Source organism: Thalassophryne amazonica, chromosome 16 (genome assembly GCF_902500255.1).
Source record: "Thalassophryne amazonica chromosome 16, fThaAma1.1, whole genome shotgun sequence".
In the NCBI taxonomy this organism is placed as follows: Eukaryota; Metazoa; Chordata; class Actinopteri; order Batrachoidiformes; family Batrachoididae; genus Thalassophryne; species Thalassophryne amazonica.
Genome location: NC_047118.1, coordinates 80,490,237 through 80,509,858, shown reverse-complemented (window position 1 = coordinate 80,509,858; position 19,622 = coordinate 80,490,237). Strand labels below are relative to the sequence as shown.

The window sequence follows — 19,622 nt, the reverse complement described above, 5'->3', positions numbered from 1 at the left end:
GGTGTTTTTACCACGGGTGTGCAAGGTGTTTTACACAGCACGAAATAAACCCTCTCACAAACACCTCATTTGGAGAGCTCCACGCAGCGTGTCAGAAAAAAATAGCCTTTCTGTGAACATCAGTGGCTTGAAATGAGGCTGAGGGATGAGAGCGTTCGGCGTTTCCTCAGCCTCAGGGGGTTACCGCCGCCCCTCGAACCTCGCGACGCTTTATACGGCGGTCGGACTTGCGCGTCCCGTCTGAGGTACACGGCTAAGCAAGATGAGAGGGTCTATTACGTCGACGTGACCTCGCTGTATCCTTACGTTAACGTAAATTTCACATATCCCACAGGGCATCCGGAAATTATCGAGAGAAATTTCCGAGACCCCAGGACTTATTTTGGGCTCATCAAAGCCGTCGTGTATCCACCCCGGGGGCTAAAATTCCCCGTCCTCCCACACAGAACTCCTCACGGTAAACTGGTGTTTACTCTGTGTCGCACCTGCGCTGATGAAAATAATCAAGCGGGAGCGTGCACACACAGTCAGCAGCAGAGAGCTCTGTCTGGGACTTGGACGACCCCGGAATTCCACAAAGCTCTGGATACAGGCTACGTTGTAGCTAAGATTTTTGAAGTCTGGCATTTTGAGGAAAAAAGTGATAAAATCTTTGAGGGGTACATAAACACCTTCTTAAAACACAAGCAGGAAGCCTCTGGTTTCCCTCCCGAATTTGATAAAGACCCCGAGAGCAGAGAAAAATATATCACGGACTACTGGCTGAATCAGAAGATTCGTTTAGACCCAGAAAAAATCAGTCACAATCCGGCAAAACGACAGATGGCTAAGATCTGCCTCAACTCCTTCTGGGGGAAATTCGCCCAGAGGTCAAATCTGACGCAGACGGCGCTCGTTAAAAACGCTGACGATCTGTTCAGGTATCTGTTTTCTGAAGAGTACGAGGTCACATATCTAACATTCCTCAGCAGTCAGGCGGCTATGGTTCAATGGAGGTACGGCCCGCGGTACGTCAGCCGACCGGGTAAAGCCGTCAATATTTTCATCGCAGCGTTTACAACGGCGTACGCGCGTTTGACCTTGTACGGTTTTATGGAGGCTGTGGCAAATCCTGACAGGATTCTGTATTATGATACCGATAGCCTGATTTACGTTTGTAGGCGGGGTGAAACCCCGCTGCCTACCGGTAATTATCTGGGGCAGCTCACCGACGAGTTGAACGGCGACGTCATCACAGAGTTTGCAGCAGCGGGGCCTAAAAGTTACGCATATAAAACCGTACGAGGCAAAACGGTCATGCGTGTGAAGGGGATCACTCAAACCCACGAGAGCTGTCAGAAAATAAACTTTGAAAGCGTCAAAGATCTGGTCGAGGGTTATATAAAAGACCCCGCCCTCACTGCATCTATCAAAACACCGCAGCAGGGAATTAAACGTCATAAAAGCAGTTTCAGTTTGACAAACGTGTCATTTCAAAAATCCTTCAGGGTGGTGTATGACAAACGGCGTCTTTTAAAGGACGGGGAAACCGAACCGTTCGGATTTTGAAACATGTCTCACTCGGGAAATACGGTGGAGATTGACCCCAGACTTCAGCCCCCATTCTCCTGTCTCATCGTTGGACCGAGTGGTTCGGGAAAGACTGTGTTTGTGAAAACATTGCTGGAAAATTGTAGCCACGCTATGAGATATGTGCCTGACAACATTGTATGGTTGTATACGTCTGAACAACCTCTGTATTCTGAACTGAAGAATAAAAATATTAAATTTGTAAGAGGACTCCCTGACTCATTTCTGGACGACAGCCTTTTCCCTGAAGGTCAGAGCCATCTGGTTATTTTGGACGATCTCATCTTTCAAGCAACGGATCATCCTGAAGTTGTAAGAATTTTCACCCAGTACAGACATCACCGGAATATGAGTGTCATCATGATCACACAGAACGTGTTTCATAAAGGGAAATACAGTCGAACCATCAGTTTGAATTGTAATTATATGGTGCTGTTTAAAAACCCCAGAGACAAGTTACAGATGAACATTCTGGCTCAGCAAATGTTTCCCGGCAGAAAACAATTTTTTTGGAGGCTCTTGATGATGCTACGAGCGTACCTTACGGGTATTTATTACTGGATTGCACGCAGGAGTGTCCAGATCAGTTCAGACTGAGATCGGGTTTACTCCCGCACGAGTGGCCCACAGTTTATTTACAGAAAGATAAACGGATATGAGCTCTCTTTTAAAAAGGAACGCCCCCGCTCTTAAAGCGCTAATCAGAGCCGGGGCGAGGGAGCGTCACCACAGCCTGAAGACCTGCAGGCCGGAGCTTCTGAAAACTTTATCCGAGATCGCTTTGAATATATTAAAGGGGAATATCGCCTTGAGCGACTCTCAATTCCATGCCTTGAAAAAACGAAAAAGAGTTTTACGTCTTCTGGCTGACAGAAAAACCAGTTACAAAAGGAAGCGGGGAGCGCTGATTCAGACGGGCGGCTTTCTCCTGCCTCTGCTCGCCGCGGCCCTGCCCGTTATAACGAGTCTAATAGTACCCAGAGGATAATGGCGTTCAAAGCGGCGCAAAAGATGTTTTTACTGACTCCTCAACAGATGCTTCAACTCAGACATTCCGTTCCGCCGAGCGGAAATAACATCAGACAAACGGCGGAAAATGATTTAGACTCGTGAATGCGGGCCGTGCTGGAGGAACGTACTCACTCCCCTTATGAAAAAATTAAAAAGTATGAGGCTCTGCTGCAGCGCTATTTAACCCTGATCAAACAGGGGGAACTCGAATCACGCGTTTCACCCCCGCAAGAGACTCGCGTCGCTAAGCAACCTGAGGAGGAGGGGGTGGAGGAGGAGGAGGAGGAGCTGGATGAGACTGTCACAGAGGTCCTGAAGAATATCCCCTCCAGAGAGCGTAGAAACGCTGAATATATTATGAGGAAATTGTCGGTGGGTGATACGCGCTGGAGTCCGTCGGGGGAATTTATTTACAAGGGGAAAGTCGTGAGGGGGTCTCACGCCATAGATCTTATGAAACATCTCAGATCCTCGTTCAAGAAATCGAGCCCCCCTACAGGCTGGGTGAAGTTCCTCAATATTTTACAGGAGCGGAACATTCCGGTGGCGTGCGTATCAAACCCGCAAGCCCGCAAGCAGTTTCAGAAGCTTAAAAACGGACGGAGCAGCTCGCCGGATGAAACCCTTCTTGTAAGGCAAGGCCATACAATAATTATGTAAAACCCCAACGGTCAAAACGACCCCCTGTGAGCAAGCACTTGGCTACAGTGGGAAGGAAAAACTCCCTTTTAACAAGAAGAAACCCCCAGCAGAACCAGGCTCAGGGAGGGGCAGTCTTCTGCTGGGACTGGTTGGGGCTGAGGGAGAGAACCAGGAAAAAGACATGCTGTGGAGGGGAGCAGAGATCGATCACTAATGATTAAATGCAGAGTGGTGCATACAGTGCATCATGGGAACCCCCCAGCAGTCTACGTCTATAGCAGCATAACTAAGGGATGGTTCAGGGTCACCTGATCCAGCCCTAACTATAAGCTTTAGCAAAAAGGAAAGTTTTAAGCCTAATCTTAAAAGTAGAGAGGGTGTCTGTCTCCCTGATCTGAATTGGGAGCTGGTTCCACAGGAGAGGAGCCTGAAAGCTGAAGGCTCTGCCTCCCATTCTACTCTTACAAACCCTAGGAACTACAAGTAAGCCTGCAGTCTGAGAGCGAAGCGCTCTATTGGGGTGATATGGTACTACGAGGTCCCTAAGATGGGACCTGATTATTCAAAACCTTATAAGTAAGAAGAAGAATTTTAAATTCTATTCTAGAATTAACAGGAAGCCAATGAAGAGAGGCCAATATGGGTGAGATATGCTCTCTCCTTCTAGTCCCCGCTAGTACTCTAGCTGCAGCATTTTGAATTAACTGAAGGCTTTTTAGGGAACTTTTAGGACAACCTGATAATAATGAATTACAATAGTCCAGCCTAGAGGAAATAAATGCATGAATTAGTTTTTCAGCATCACTCTGAGACAAGACCTTTCTGATTTTAGAGATATTGCGTAAATGCAAAAAAGCAGTCCTACATATTTGTTTAATATGCGCTTTGAATGACATATCCTGATCAAAAATGACTCCAAGATTTCTCACAGTATTACTAGAGGCCAGGGCAATGCCATCCAGAGTAAGGATCTGGTTAGACACCATGTTTCTAAGATTTGTGGGGCCAAGTACAATAACTTCAGTTTTATCTGAGTTTAAAAGCAGGAAATTAGAGGTCATCCATGTCTTTATGTCTGTAAGACAATCCTGCAGTTTAGCTAATTGGTGTGTGTCCTCTGGCTTCATGGATAGATAAAGCTGGGTATCATCTGCGTAACAATGAAAATTTAAGCAATACCGTCTAATAATACTACCTAAGGGAAGCATGTATAAAGTGAATAAAATTGGTCCTAGCACAGAACCTTGTGGAACTCCATAATTAACCTTAGTCTGTGAAGAAGATTCCCCATGTACATGAACAAATTGTAATCTATTAGACAAATATGATTCAAACCACCGCAGCGCAGTGCCTTTAATACCTATGGCATGCTCTAATCTCTGTAATAAAATTTTATGGTCAACAGTATCAAAAGCAGCACTGAGGTCTAACAGAACAAGCACAGAGATGAGTCCACTGTCCGAGGCCATAAGAAGATCATTTGTAACCTTCACTAATGCTGTTTCTGTACTATGATGAATTCTAAAACCTGACTGAAACTCTTCAAATAGACCATTCCTCTGCAGATGATCAGTTAGCTGTATTACAACTACCCTTTCAAGAATTTTTGAGAGAAAAGGAAGGTTGGAGATTGGCCTATAATTAGCTAAGATAGCTGGGTCAAGTGATGGCTTTTTAAGTAATGGTTTAATTACTGCCACCTTAAATATACCTAAATAAACCTCTATAATGATTTGCAACACACAAGCTTGACATTTTTAATATATGTGATAATAATCACAGACCTCATGAGGGCCGGACAGAGACATGCAAAGGGCCGCATGTGGCCCCCGGGCCGCAGTTTGCCCAGGTCTGCTCTAGATCCAGGTGTCGAGCCAAGTCCACCTGGTAGCATGAAATTGTGTTGTCCGGGAATACTTTTAGGCTTACTTTTAGGCTGGCGTTTGAAGGCAGAGTCATATAAAATCCGTGTTTCAGATCCCGATCCATTTCTCATATGTCGGTTGAAGATAGATGTTCTCATATTTATACGGCCATCAGCTGGTCCGCGGGAACCCAGGAGTTAAATTTCTCGGGCCAATTTTTCCATCTGACAAATACAAATTTCTTCCCCTTGGTAAAACGTTCACGAATAATTTATTGAACCTGATACGGTCTGTCTTTTGCTATTTTAACCTTCTGCAATTCTGGTTCATAGAATGAACCTTCTCGCCGTCATAATCTTTCAATTTATAAACGGGCGGCGCACGTTGTATACATTCTGACACCGTGAATATTTCATCCGTAAAACTTTGTTCATATTTTTTATCAAAAACTCCCGAGCTTGGAGACCCTGACTATATCTCCGATCTTATATTTAAACTTCGCAGGCCTCCTGCGTAGGGTGGATGCCCCGTACAAATTTTGAAACACTTGATCCACCTTTCGAGCATTAACCTCATTCGGTCTCATCTTAATGCTTTTATGATAACTCTCGTTATAAGCCGTGAGTAAAGACGGCAGGACGTCGACGTATCTTTGTGTGTTTTTAGCAGTAAAATATCTCCACATTCTCGTCTTTAGCGTGCGATTAAACCTCTCGACAACCGAGGCTTTCAGATCACTGGCCGTGGCAAAATGTAGAATCCGGTGTTTTTTCATTAAATCCTTGAACGGTTTGTTAAAAAACTCTTTCCCAGCATCAGTCTGCAGCTTCAGAGGCACCCCGCTGTGCTTTAAGAGCGAGGCAAAGGCCTGTGATACTTCGCGGCCTTGCTTTGACTTCAGGGCTCTGGCATACGCTTTTTTTGAGAAGATATCGATAACGGTCAGCAGGTACTTGTACCCGTCGTTAAAATCTGATAACCCCTGCATGTCGCATAAATCCGCCTGAAATTGGTTAAGTGGGTTTGTGACAAATACTCTATTTCTTGGAAAATGCGTCCTGGCAGGTTTGTGTAATGTGTATGCATCTTCCCCCGACAGGAAATCTCTGATATGCTTCATACGAATTTTAGATCCGTGTTGATCGCGCAGAGCCCTGCGTAAACGCTCCGGTCCTCCAAAACTCCCCGGATTTACCGGACTATAATACATATCCCTCATTAAACTCTCATCACCCATCTTTTAAGACGGATCTCTTCAGAATGATGAACCGGATAGTCCTTTTTCATTTTTATATGTTTTAGCGACCATAAATATTAGTCTTTTGTTTTAAATAGGCGCTCTTGGAAACGTTAAATTGAACTCTGATTCAGCACCGCGGAGAGCGCTCACAGAACAGCCTCGACCTTTTAATAAGACCGTGTTAAAACCCCGCATTAATTCATACGAGAAACTTTTTTCCACCAAAACCTCGTTTGTATGACTCTGTCTTGCAATATGAAGCGCCTTTGGGCAACTGTTTTGTTGTGGTTTTGGCGTTATATAAATTTGATTTGTAAAACAATATCACCCTTTTTTTGAACAATATTATTGGAAAGAACACTGACCGTCTGAGTTTTAGAATGTATGCTTTATTACATTCATTAAAGTCACACACAGAGAAAAAAACAATTGTTCATGTTTATTAAACACAACATACGTGGAGGAAAAAAGTATACGTTCATGTTTATTAAACACAACATACATGAAGGAAAAAGTATACATTCACGTACAAAACTGGAAAACTCTCAGTAATACATCTCCCCCGCATTTACGGTTTATTTCAGTATTCAGCTGTAAAAGTGTAGGAACAATCTCCCCTATGGGCAGTCCCAGCTGTTTCACCCGGCACGCCATCACATCCACAAACAGAGTGTATAATGTAAGCAGGTGCAGCGGATTACACCGTGTAAAATCGTCGGTGGTCAAAACAGAGATTTCCAGTAATACGTTGTACAGAGATTTTTCAGATGAATGGAGAGCCGCGTTGTAGATATGTTCTGTCCAGACTCCGGGCCCAGGGCGACGTCTGATAACGTCGAAGACCCTCTCCATAACGCATGAAGGCGGGGTGTCTGGGGTCTCCAGCCTGCGAATGACTGCCCGCTCCAGCTTATACGAGAGTCCACGTATAATATAAACTTCCCGCAAGCTTTGAAAGAGACTCATCGCACAATTACCCATGACTGTAAACAATATAATGATATTAAAAAAAAAATGCAGGTTTTTTTCTTCAGTCATCTGGGTTATAGACGGCTACCATCCCCTCCAGGTCGAGATCTGCGTCTTCACCGAAACGTGTACAGTTCGTTGATCTTTGCTTCAAAATTATCAGTGTATTTCAGCTCAGTGAGGATGTTTTCTACCGCCCCCTGGACCCTCGCCGCCGATGGGTTGAGGAAGCGCTGGGCTAGGAGTTTTACCACAGCTGGAATGAAGGTCGGTCTCCAGAGTCTCACCATTAATCTCTCAAAATGTCCGGTAAAGAAATATTCATTTAACGGGTCCAGGCACTCGTGCTGGCGCTGGCTGGGGATCTCACACCCGTAACAGAGTTTTTGTCTGTAACTTTTGATCACAGCCAAAGTAAGTGGGCCACGCCGACTTTCACCGTTTTCAGGAATTCCTCTGACAGGAACCCATCTGGCCGGTCTGATGCGTAAGATGTGGCGTATTTCTCAGCCCGCTCGAGGTCTTGTACCTCCCCCGGACTCGCGGCCTCCGTGACAGCGGGAAGAGAGCCCACGCCTCCCGGGTTGGAAAGCGCGTGAGAAGGATGGATCTCTCCCCAGACCGGTTCGAGCTGAACTCCCCACGGGCTCTCGTACCCGCCGCGGGTCCGTGAAGCCTTCTGGCGCCGGTCCTGGTTCACGACCGGCTCGGCGGATCTCGTCCAGGCCTGCCCCGGGGATGGCGGGTCTCTTCCACAGGCGAGCGCGCAGTCACAAGCGATGTCATCGGCCGGTGCGATGGGGGAGGTTGAGGAGCTCATGCTGGTTCGTTGTCTGATGCTTAAATGAGATGTGGTCCCCTGGTTTTTTATAGAAATCCCTGTGCATGCGGGGGAGGAGCTACGGCAGAGTTTTTTTTTTTTTTTTTTTTAAGTAAAAAGAGGTCCCTCCAGGCCAGACACCTTGTAAAAAGGCCTGTAATCCTGTCGTTGCAGGTGCTGAACAACTCGTGCCAGCTCTCAGCCGCGGCTGTGACGGACCTGACGCGGCCGCTGGCACTAACTTGCTCCAATTTAATTTCACCCTCAGAGTCAGTGTCAGGAGGTCCCCGCTGAAATATCACCCTGTAGCGCGGCCCCTGGGTGCTGAGCTAGGTGAGTTGGAAGCGAGTTTTCCTCTTTTCCGGCGTCCGATCTCCTGGAGGCTCAGGGTTGACCGTGTCGCGAATCATCGACCCTGCAGCCGCGGAGAACACTCCCCAGTCGGCGGAAGTAAGCGCCACCCGCGGGGTTCCTCGAGTGGCAGTCTCACCCTCAGCCAGAGTGAAGAAACTTACTTGGGCCCCTCCAGGCCGTACGTCAAATCTTCCTCCGGTATCGGCTGACTCAAGCGGCTGACGTACATCCTCGCTTTTTTTTGGAGCGAGCGAGCCCTCTGTCGTCATGGTGATGTTGACGGGCGTCTCACAGATGTAGCGGAGGACTGGAGTTCGTCTCGCCATGGTGAATGCTGTATGTCACTCTGTCATCGAAAAGGGGATTTTTAAACCCCGTCTTCGCCCGCGGGGCATAATTCAACGCCTCGGATGAATAAAAACACCATCTGGCGTGACTGAGAAGGAACTTTGTTTTTTTCCGGCTTCATCACCTCGGGTTGCATCTCTGATCAGCGGGTGTCCCGCAGCCCCTGATCGATCGGGTAATATCTTAAAAGAAACTGCATCTGGCGTGACTGAGAAGGAACTTTGTTTTTTTCCGGCTTCATCACCTCGGGCGGCATCTCCGATCAGCAGGTGTCCCGCAGCCCCTGATCAATCGGGTAATATCTTAAAAGAAACTGCATCTGGCGTGACTGAGAAGGAACTTTGTTTCTCCGTCTTCAAACAAGCCCAGCGAACGACCCCGTCATCAGGAAATCGGATGTAATAAAACATTCAAGCTTCAACCAAAGATTCAAGCTTCTCTACTATGTTATAAAAGACCATCCGGCGTGACACCCCCGCTGCGCAGGTCACACACACACACACACACACACACACACACACACGCCTCCGAAACACACACACACACACACACACAGTTAGCGTCTGCAACAGGTATTACAGCCGTGGGGTCATGTTTCCGTGAGGAGCTCTATGCGTGGGTATTTGACCGTCTTGCTGCAAAGACAGCCGTTGCAGCCGAGAGACGGTTATTTTTAACCCTTCTTTAATTTAAGAATTAAAAAACAGAAAAGGAGACGCATTAATTTAAGAATTAAAAAATATTAAAGGCGTATTAAAATATTCGTGTTTAATCACTAAATTGAAGAAAACCTCCCATAATTATGCATAAGATACGGTATTTTTTATTCCTTCTTTAATTGAGGCATTAAAAACCATAAAAGGACGCGCTTTAATTTAAGAATTAAAAATATTAAAGGGCGTATTAAATAATAGACACTGATTTATGTTTAATTATTTCAGAATTAGTTAATTCTTTAATACATTAAAAAGATCTAGGTATTTTTTAATCGTTCTTTAATTCATGAAATAAAATGACATTAAAATATTAGACTCGGGTGGGAGGGGAGGTAGGGCTTGGAGGCGGCGCTTGGGGCGGGGTTAGGGGAGGAGCTTGGGGTGGGGCTAGCATGTCTCCACAGCATGTCTTTTTCCTGGTTCTCTCCCTCAGCCCCAACCAGTCCCAGCAGAAGACTGCCCCTCCCTGAGCCTGGTTCTGCTGGAGGTTTCTTCCTGTTAAAAGGGAGTTTTTCCTTCCCACTGTAGCCAAGTGCTTGCTCACAGGGGGTCGTTTTGACCGTTGGGGTTTTACATAATTATTGTATGGCCTTGCCTTACAATATAAAGCGCCTTGGGGCAACTGTTTGTTGTGATTTGGCGCTATATAAAAAAATTAATTGATTGGATTGGGGAGGAGCCAGGGGCGGGACTAGGGGAGGGACATAGTGACGTAATCGATTCTGATTGGCTGTGACATCATAAGGGGGCAGGATTAGGGGCGGGGCTTAGTGACGTACTCGATTCTGATTGGCTGACATCACTTTTTGACATAAGGTCTCTCAGTATTCTCTCTCCCCTATGCCGTGAATCAACCATTATAAGGGGCTTTTCTTTTTCTTTTTAATGACATGTCACACGTTATTTAACATCCCAGTTAACTACACAAAGTATTCATGATTCTAAGTTTTTCCACATACATTCGGTAATAATTACCGGTCGCTGATGTATTTTATCCCTTTTTCTCTGCGATTCAGCAGATGCATTTTTGTCGGAGGTTTAACAAGTCTTGCAGTCACTGTTTTTTTTTTTGTTTTGTTTTTTTGCAGTTAGTGTGGTTGTGAAGTGTTGTGTGATCCCCCAAAAATTTGATCCCTGAAAATGAAAAAGCAAAACCCTCATTCTGCAAGTCATAACCACAAGATTGAACAAAAAGCACAAGAATGAGTGATGGACTGAAAGGAGCTTCTTTCAGTGACTGTTTGTCAGTGAGGCCGGACGAAGCTGTGACTTAAACCGGCCAGAGAGAGACTACAGTATAGTCAGGCAGAGAGTCAGCAGCGGCTGTGATCATTCTCCACTTTTGGATATATATTCGGTACTTTAACGCTTCCCATGGGGGCCTGGGGGTCCCCTGCGCTTCCCACAATGCACCGCGGCACCAGCAGCATTCCGGCATATCACAGCACGTCAACAATGACTAACGAGGATGTGGATGTCGTTTATTCAGCAATTTCACATTAAGATGATGACACGTCCTCCCAAGTTGAAAGGGTTATCTAGAGGAGGTGTAGCACCTGTGATGAACTTCTGCTGTGCCCCCATGTTGTTGTGTTGTCCATACTTCACGTTTGTTGATACTGTGCTCTGAACAGGAACTCTGCTGAAACTGACCTCTCGCAGAGTCATGGACCGCGAGACGGCACGAGATTCACAACTGCAAAACACCGAATACACACACAAACACACCCCCAGTTTGAGCAACGGAGCTTCTACAAATTTGTCTGAGGTGAAAGTAATATGCGATGTTAGTGCTCTGCTAAAGTTTATCAGCTAACGTTAGCCTTTAGCTGCAGGATGTTGACTCAGTCACTGTCAAACTGAGTGAATATTTTATATCCATAAATTGTTCAATCTATTTTTATTTTTAACAAAACTACATGGTTTGGTTCCTGCTGTCACTACAAGAAACGTCTCATCTTTAAACAACTTCGATTTTTTTATTTTATTTTAATTTTTAAACTATCTAGCAAACAAAGAAAATAGAACAGCACTGTTTCGTGTTTCAACATATTTTAAGAAACGTATTTCTTCAGTTGTCCTACATCAGGAATATTTCAACATTTGCTGTGCAGAGAACCTTCAAAAACTTCCAGCAATGGAGCCTAAAGTCCAGATGGAAGAGAGAACATCTCTGTTCTGCAAAATGTGAGGAAAGTGTCTCCAAAAACTCCACCAACAGGTGAAGCTGGAGAGGAGACCTTCATCTGGTTAAATGTCTTGAGATTCCAGCCCACCTGTCCTCTTTGAAAACTCACATGCTACTACGCTTCTAAATAAAACAGACTATTTAACGAGCAACTATTTATCTAAATGATAAATAAATGATATTTATTTTATCGATTTTATTTTATTTTTATCATTTATAATGATAAATAAATTAAACATATCCATGAAGTCAAAGTTCAGTCAATAAGATACTTGCACAGATAGAGGAAGCCCCACCCCTTGCCTAATTTCAAAGCACTCAATCATGTTGAAATGACTAAATTAAAAATTATTTCATCATGAGACTTATGTCACATTTATAAATCCTAATTAACAGGCACACTGCAGTCATCGTTACATCATCTGTTGTGTTTATAATAAATATTTTAATTTATTTATATTTATCTTTTTCTTAGTTGAATGCAGATATGAATTAATCTACCAGACTTAAAAATGTACACATTACTTGTCATGCTATTTTGTCTAAAAATAAATGCCCAAGGTTCCTTATGTTAATCAAGAAATCATCTCATCTGAAGAAGAAGAATAACATGTTATGGTTTTAATGTACAAATGAACATCAATGATCTCATTTGAACGACCAAACTTTCAGACCTGTCAGAAGTTTGCATATACAGCTGTGCTGAAAAGTTGACAAACCCTGGCAGAATTTCTGATTTCTTACCCATTTTTCAGAGAATATGAATGATAAAACAAAAACTTTTTTCCCCACTCATGGTTAATGGTTGGGTGAAAGCATTTATTGTCAAACAACTGTGTTTACTCTTTTAAAATCATAATGACAATAGAAACTACCCAAATGACCCTGATCAAAAAGTTTACATACCTCTGTTCTTTATACCATGTATTGACCCCTTTAACGTGACCCCTTAATGACAACTTGGAGTCTTTTGTGGTCGTTCTGGACGAGGCTCTCTGATGGTAAAGCTGCCACTGAATGTGTCTTGGACTTTACTTAAATCAATTATGAAGAAATACAACCAGTATGGCACTCTATGGTGAATCTACAAGGAGCAGACAGTTCTCAAAAACTGACTATGCAAGAAGGAGAAGAGTGAGGGAAGCCACCAAGACACACAGACAACCCAGAAGACATTATAGGCTATGTGGCTGTGACGGATGTGGAGAAATTGCGTACAATGCAATTACTGCAACCTGTCCACAGAGAGAACTTTCTTTGACTAAAATAACTTGTGTAAATTATACAGATAAAATTCGTGCAATCTACTAAAAACAGTCGGTAAGCATGTACTCAGAGTACACAGCTGCTAATGTGTTTCTGCATAGTGATGGAGTGATGGACACCTGAATATAAGCTGCACCCACTAACTTTAAAAGGGAAAAAAAAACATTGTACATACAACCCCAATTCCACTGAAGTTGGGATGTTGTGTAAAATGTAAAAAAAAAAAACAGAATGCAATGATTTGCAAATCATGTTCAACCTACATTCAATTGAATACACCACAAAGACAAGATATTTAATGTTCAAACTGATCAACTTTATTGTTCTTGTGCAAATATTTGCTCATTTTGAAATGGATGTCTGCAACACATTTCAAAAAAGCTGGGACAGTGGTATGTTTACCACTGTGTTACATCACCTTTCCTTCTAACAACACTCAATTAGCGATTGGGAACTGAGGACAGTAATTGTTGAAGCCCAGAGAAGGCGGTGGTCGTTTCTAGATTTGTTGATGTATGGCTTTCACTTTGCATGGTAGAGTTTTAACTTGCACTTGTAGATGTAGCGACAAACTGTATTAACTGACAATGGTTTTCTGAAGTATCTTGAGCCCATGCGGTAAGATCCTTTACACAATGATGTTGGTGCCGCCTGAGGGATCGAAGGTCACAGGCATTCAATGTTAGTTTTCGGCCTTGCCGCTTATGTGTAGAAAGTTTTCCAGATTCTCTGAATCTTCTGATTATATTATTTACTATAGATGATGGAATCCCTAAATTCCTTGCAATTGAACGTTGAGAAATGTGGTTAAACTGTTGGACTATTTTTTCATGCAGTTTAGATGTTTTTAGATGTTTAGATCATTTTATTGTCATTATAACAAGTGCAACAAAATTTCTCCCACCCAATCACCTCAGACAATAACACAATTAATCCCCAATTATTACAAGTTGAACATAATAATGGCACACATCAGAATTAGAACACCCATAGATATACATTTGACTGTTTATGTACGCTAAACTTTAAGACAGCCGTCATCCGAAATGAGACAATGTGAATGTGCACTGGGGGGGGGGGCAGCAGTGTCTGTGTCTCCCGCACAGCCGCGAGCTGGGGGGGGGGGGGGGGGGGGGGGGGGGGTAGCAGGGCGGAGGCAAGGGGGGGGGGTAGGGGGTGTGCGTCATCATGTGGGCAGAAGAGATGAGTTCGTATCAGTCAGATGAGTTTGTATCAGTCAGATGAGTTTGTATCAGCTGTTGTCAGTGTGTGCATAATGTCTGGAGTTGCCATGACAACATCAGACTGTCGGGGAGGGCAGAAGATAATAAGGCAGCCGAAAGGTTCACCAAGGCCGTAGAAATTCTTCTGGAGGAAAACAGCAGGGCGTTTTGACCATCGGAGGCTGATAAGCCTGCCATGCTTAGGGCTGAGCAGAGAAACACATTTGCAGTTCTCCTGAGTGACCAAATCCAATTTATGAGTAGTGCATGGTCTGCAACATCTTCCTTTGCAAGGCATACATTTGTTCCAAGATGTTATCCAACTTACGTTGACCAAGTTTTTAAATGCAATACTCTATATGTGACAAGATCATGCAGTCTAAGTAAGATTTGGCCGCATCTATTGTAATAAACGGTCTTATCTGTTTAAAATTAGATAGATTGAACTTTACAGTGTGATTTACCTTTTTGATATGTTTTTTTGAATGTAAGATTTGGGTCTAATATCACTCAGAGATATTTGAATTGGTAAACAAGCACAGTTCTTCCCCTTCCAAGAAAACATGGGATCTGGCTGGCTTAATTGGTCTTTTGGTGAACATCATACATACAGTTTTTTGGTGTTCAGCAGAAGAAAATTTTATGTAGTCATTTGTGTATTTTAGATAGTGCATTTGTGAGGTCTACAGATATTTTGTCACTCTTTCCCTGGGTAAAGATTACTGCGTCATCTGCATACATTTGCATATTTAGTTCAGAGCACACATTGGGGAGATCATTTCTATACAGAGAGAATAATAGAGGGGCTAATATTGAGCCTTGTGGAAGACCAACATAACTAGAGAGATAAGAGGATGTGGCACCATCCACAACAACACGCTGCTTTCTATTCGAAAGATAGGATTGAAACCATTGAATAGTATCCTCTGAAAATTAAAATATGAATTGTAAAAATTTAAATATTGAATTAAGGATTTTGCATCTTAATACATGGATTGATTGAGCGCCAGCTCCCTGGAACTTCACTGTGCTGAGGGGACTGGCACTATAGAAGTTATTGTATTGTATTTTTATGAATGATTTTCTTTGTTTTTTTAGGCAAAGAAGGAGGATGAAAGAATTGGCACTGGTGTTAATGCTGACTCAGATGCTGGGGTGGATGAAGCCATGGGCGACGATGTGGATGCTGACGCCATGGACCATGGTGTGGTGAATGATGACGCCATGGATTGCGGTACATGAGTGATGATGCCACAATTAGTCATGGGTCACATGAGAAGTGATCCATTTTATACTGAGAACTTATGTGTCCCCCTCTGTAAGGTGCGGGGGAGACATGTTGGTTTTGCTTCTGTGGGCGTGCACAATACATTTATCATATAGCTCTTGTACCCTTTGGATAGTACTGAAGTTATGACCAAAGGTGTGTACACAAGTTGACATGTTCAGGGCTGGATCCAGAGTGAAAATCTGACAGATGCATTTTGCCCAATGATAAAATAAATCGTACACTTCTTGTTATTCAATAATCTTCATTCTTTTATTTGTATTTATTTTGTGTATCACGTGGCTGTGGAACTTACCTATAATTTAAAAATAATCAAGTTTTTAGAATTTGCAGAATTTATTTATTTGCTCCAGAAGAAAAGTAGATCTGCAAATTTACAGTGTAGTTTTTAGAATTCTATAGAATTTATTCTAATAGTATTTATTCACTCCAGAAGAAAAATATAACTACCAATTTACAGTGTATTTAAAATAGGTAAGTTCTGTGTGTCAACAATGATTTAATTTCTTTGATTATCGGAAAGTGTCCTATGCCACGTGACTGAATGGGTGCCTTCGTTCGGATACATGTACGAGATCTGTGAGAAAACTACCCAACCTTTTTATTTTTTTCAAAAACTATATGGATTTGAATCATGTGTGCTTGCATTAGACAAGCTTGAACCTTCGTGCGCATGCGTGAGTTTTTTCACACCTGTCGGTTGCGTCATTCGCCTGTGGGCAGGCTTTAAGTGAGCATTGGTCCACCCCCCTCGTTGGATTTTTAGGTTCAAACTTGTCTGATGCAAGCGCACGATTCAAATCCATATAGTTTTTGAAAAAAATAAAAAGGTCGGATACTTTTCTAACAGACCTTGTATTTAGTAAATAAAAATGTTTTCCGATCTGAAAGTTTGTGTGTGGCATAAATACACTTAAACCAGGCATACTTCCACAATGATTTATGGATAAATTAAATACTTTTACAATCAATGCATGTGGCATATCGACAATCAACAGGGACTGAGCAAGTGGGTTTTTTTCCAAGTTTCGGCCATCGATCGACCAACGATTTTAGTTGGAAAACCACCGAAAATGTAATTTCAGTCATCATAGAATGCCTTTCAAACCACACTACTGTCTGAAAACTATAAACCACTCACTGTTTCTTGCTGAAATAAGCACCCAATTTTCCTTGCACAACAACTTTTTTCCTGGATGCCATGATCATCGACTCGACTGGACTGACGCTATGTTTGTTTTGATCCACCTGCGCGGTGCATTGTGGGATCAATCAAAAGCTGTGTTCACCGCAGGGACATGTTCGGCATATTCGGATTATTCAAGATTTTTTTTTCTGATGACGAACAATGCGTAAAAAAAATCTGACCAAACCGGTCTGGATCCGGGCCTGATGTTGCTGCTTTAAAGGGTGGGGGGTGGAGACATCTTCAGTTTTGTTGAACGTTGACCCTTCTTGTTCATTTTATACTGAGAACTTATCCATGGCTTAAAGCTATTGTAACTGTAATAATACTGGATGATGACCCCCATTACTAAGCCAGGTGACTAGCTGTCACCTGGCTTAGTACCTGAGAGATTGGAGTGTATTTTATCTGTTTCTAGTACTATTATTTTATTATGATGTGTTATTTATTATGTAAGGTAATTATTCTATTGAATTTTTATTGCACTGAAGTCACTGATTGAGTAAAGAAATTTCGTTCTCTTGTGTATACAACTGCACAGTGAAAATAACAAATCTTGAACCTTGAACCTTAGTCATGGGTCACACAGCACGGATGAGAACTGATCCATTTTATACTGAGAACTTATCCCTGGCTTAATGCTATTGTAATTGTAATAATACTGGAGCGCGGATGAGAACTAATCCATTTACTGAGCACTTGTCCATTGCTTAATGCATTGCTATTGTAATAATACTTCTAAAGTAATAAACTTGCAATTTACAGACTCATGCAGTGTTCACAATGTTTCTTCGTGTTGGGGGACATTGCAGCAACGTTGCAGCAATGTTGTGTCACAACCTCCTGAGAACGTTCTAGGTTGGTTGGTTGGCAACATTTTTGGCAACATCCCAGGAACGTTCTGGAGAGTCTCCAAATGAACGTTCCTACAACGCTGTGATGCAACATTACTGTCACTTTGATGTAACGTTCTGGCAATGTTCCGGCAACGTTCCATTGTTAGCTGGGCAGACAGTTTTTTTCTTTCTTTTAATTGTTCACATGTGCGCGCGTGAACGAATCGTTCCGTGAGTGGACTGGAGATTTCCGGACTTTTCACTGGATGTCTCTGGCAATCAATCAGTCTGTGAGCAGGACTTTTATAGATTTTATTTTAACACATTTATGAGAGAAGAAGTTGCAGCTGCTTCACAGTGCCTCTCTTCACCAGACAGCTCTACAAAGAGCTGCAGCTGCAATCAGCATTTTTTTTCTATGGTCTTTTTTTTTAAGCATGTAGTTTTTACTGCATTGAATACACAGTATAAAAACAATCCTGCGTGATTTATACTGCAGGAACAATGGAACACAGCAGGAATCATAAATTGGCGTCGGGTAACGTTGTCTTGTGAGGGTGTGGATTCCAGTCATGCTGAGTACCGTCCTGTTGCTCTGACTTGCGCTGAAACCACTTAATTCTGTGTCGAGCAGAGGACGCAAAAAAAATTAAACATGTTTAATTTTTGTTTGCACTCCTCGCACTGTTGTGGCGCCGAGCTGCATCGTCTCAGCACTAGGTTGCTTCCATGCGCCGTCGTCATAACGATGCACGACACAACTGGGAGAAACTGGGAGCAGCCCCGGTGTGACAAGGGCTTTACTGGATAACTCTGTTGCTTTCTCAGCATAAAGCACTGTTTACCATATCAATGGAGCGAGGGGGAGGGCCGCCAAAGTGGGTCTAAAGCATCAGACAACCTGATCAATCAGTCTGATCAAAGCTGAAAAGAGCTGTGACTCTTTAAAATAAACGCACCCCCGCTGCATGTTGGTGTGCTCATCAGACGACCTGATCGATCAGTCTGTTCAAAGCTGAAAAGTGCTGTGACTCTTTAAAATAAACGCGTACTCGCTGCATGTCGGTGCGCTCATCAGACAACCTGATCGATCAGTCTGATCAAATCAGCGGACCTGATCGGAGCAACCAGAGGTTTAAAAAATTAACGAGTCACAGCATTTCGTTCAGGGCAGCCTTTACCACAGCCAGACTCAGCAGCATCTGGACACGAAGAAAGTGATCCACCAAGACAAAAAAATAAAATAATAATAATAATAATAATAACAATAATGTTAAATGACTTGTTTTTGAGCCGCACCACACCATGCAGTAGAGAACAGAGCGCACTTCCACAGAGGCAGAAAATAGCACTGAACTGGCTTAATAGCGGCATGGTACATGCGACTGTGTGCACACATTAAAAAGCAAACACACGCAGCTGCAAGTATGAATGAACACCGAAAAAGGCTGAGTACGCACGCATTTCGGGCATATTTAAATGAAAACGCTGCAATGAGCCAATGTGACAGGGGCTAAAGTCTGAATGAAAGCTACTTTAGGAGCAGCACAGAACACTCCAAAACACAGAAGTTTGTGATGTGACCTTTGTGTTACAGCAGACAGAAATTGCTTTGAGATGAAGACAAACAAAAACACATAGACCATTTTGTATATATTGTTCAAAATGTGCATTTGTGTTTATTGTTTGAACCTTTTTGTTGTACAGCCTTTCACACAAGACCTCAAATTACCTTTATAAAGTGCCAAAACAGTTGTTTATTAGATTTTGCTGTGTGTTTTGAATAAATGTGTGGAAAATTAATTTCCGCTTTACTTTTTCCTTTCTTATTTCTGATTGTAAACCTTTATTACACTTATAAACACAAGAAAAGCATATATATTATAAAAGCACAGGTTGTCCTGAAAAAAGAGACATAAAAACTTGATTGTGGGATGCAGGGAGAGCTGTTAACAGCAATAATAAAACATTTATGCCAGGCGAGTGAACTGTCCAAAAAAAATCCCTCGGCCCGCAGAGGGTTAAACCAAACTTTATCTTTAAAATCCACTTACGTACCCTGATTGTGAAACAGCCTTCCTGATATTTTTCTGACACATTT

General features: G+C 42.9%; 1 protein-coding gene across 2 annotated transcripts in view; it reads right to left on the bottom strand.

Moving 5' to 3' along the window:
* tmem104 (transmembrane protein 104) overlaps positions 1–19,622 on the bottom strand; it is a 126,120-nt gene that overhangs the window by 55,685 nt on the left and 50,813 nt on the right. The gene's annotated exons all lie outside the window — the stretch shown is intronic.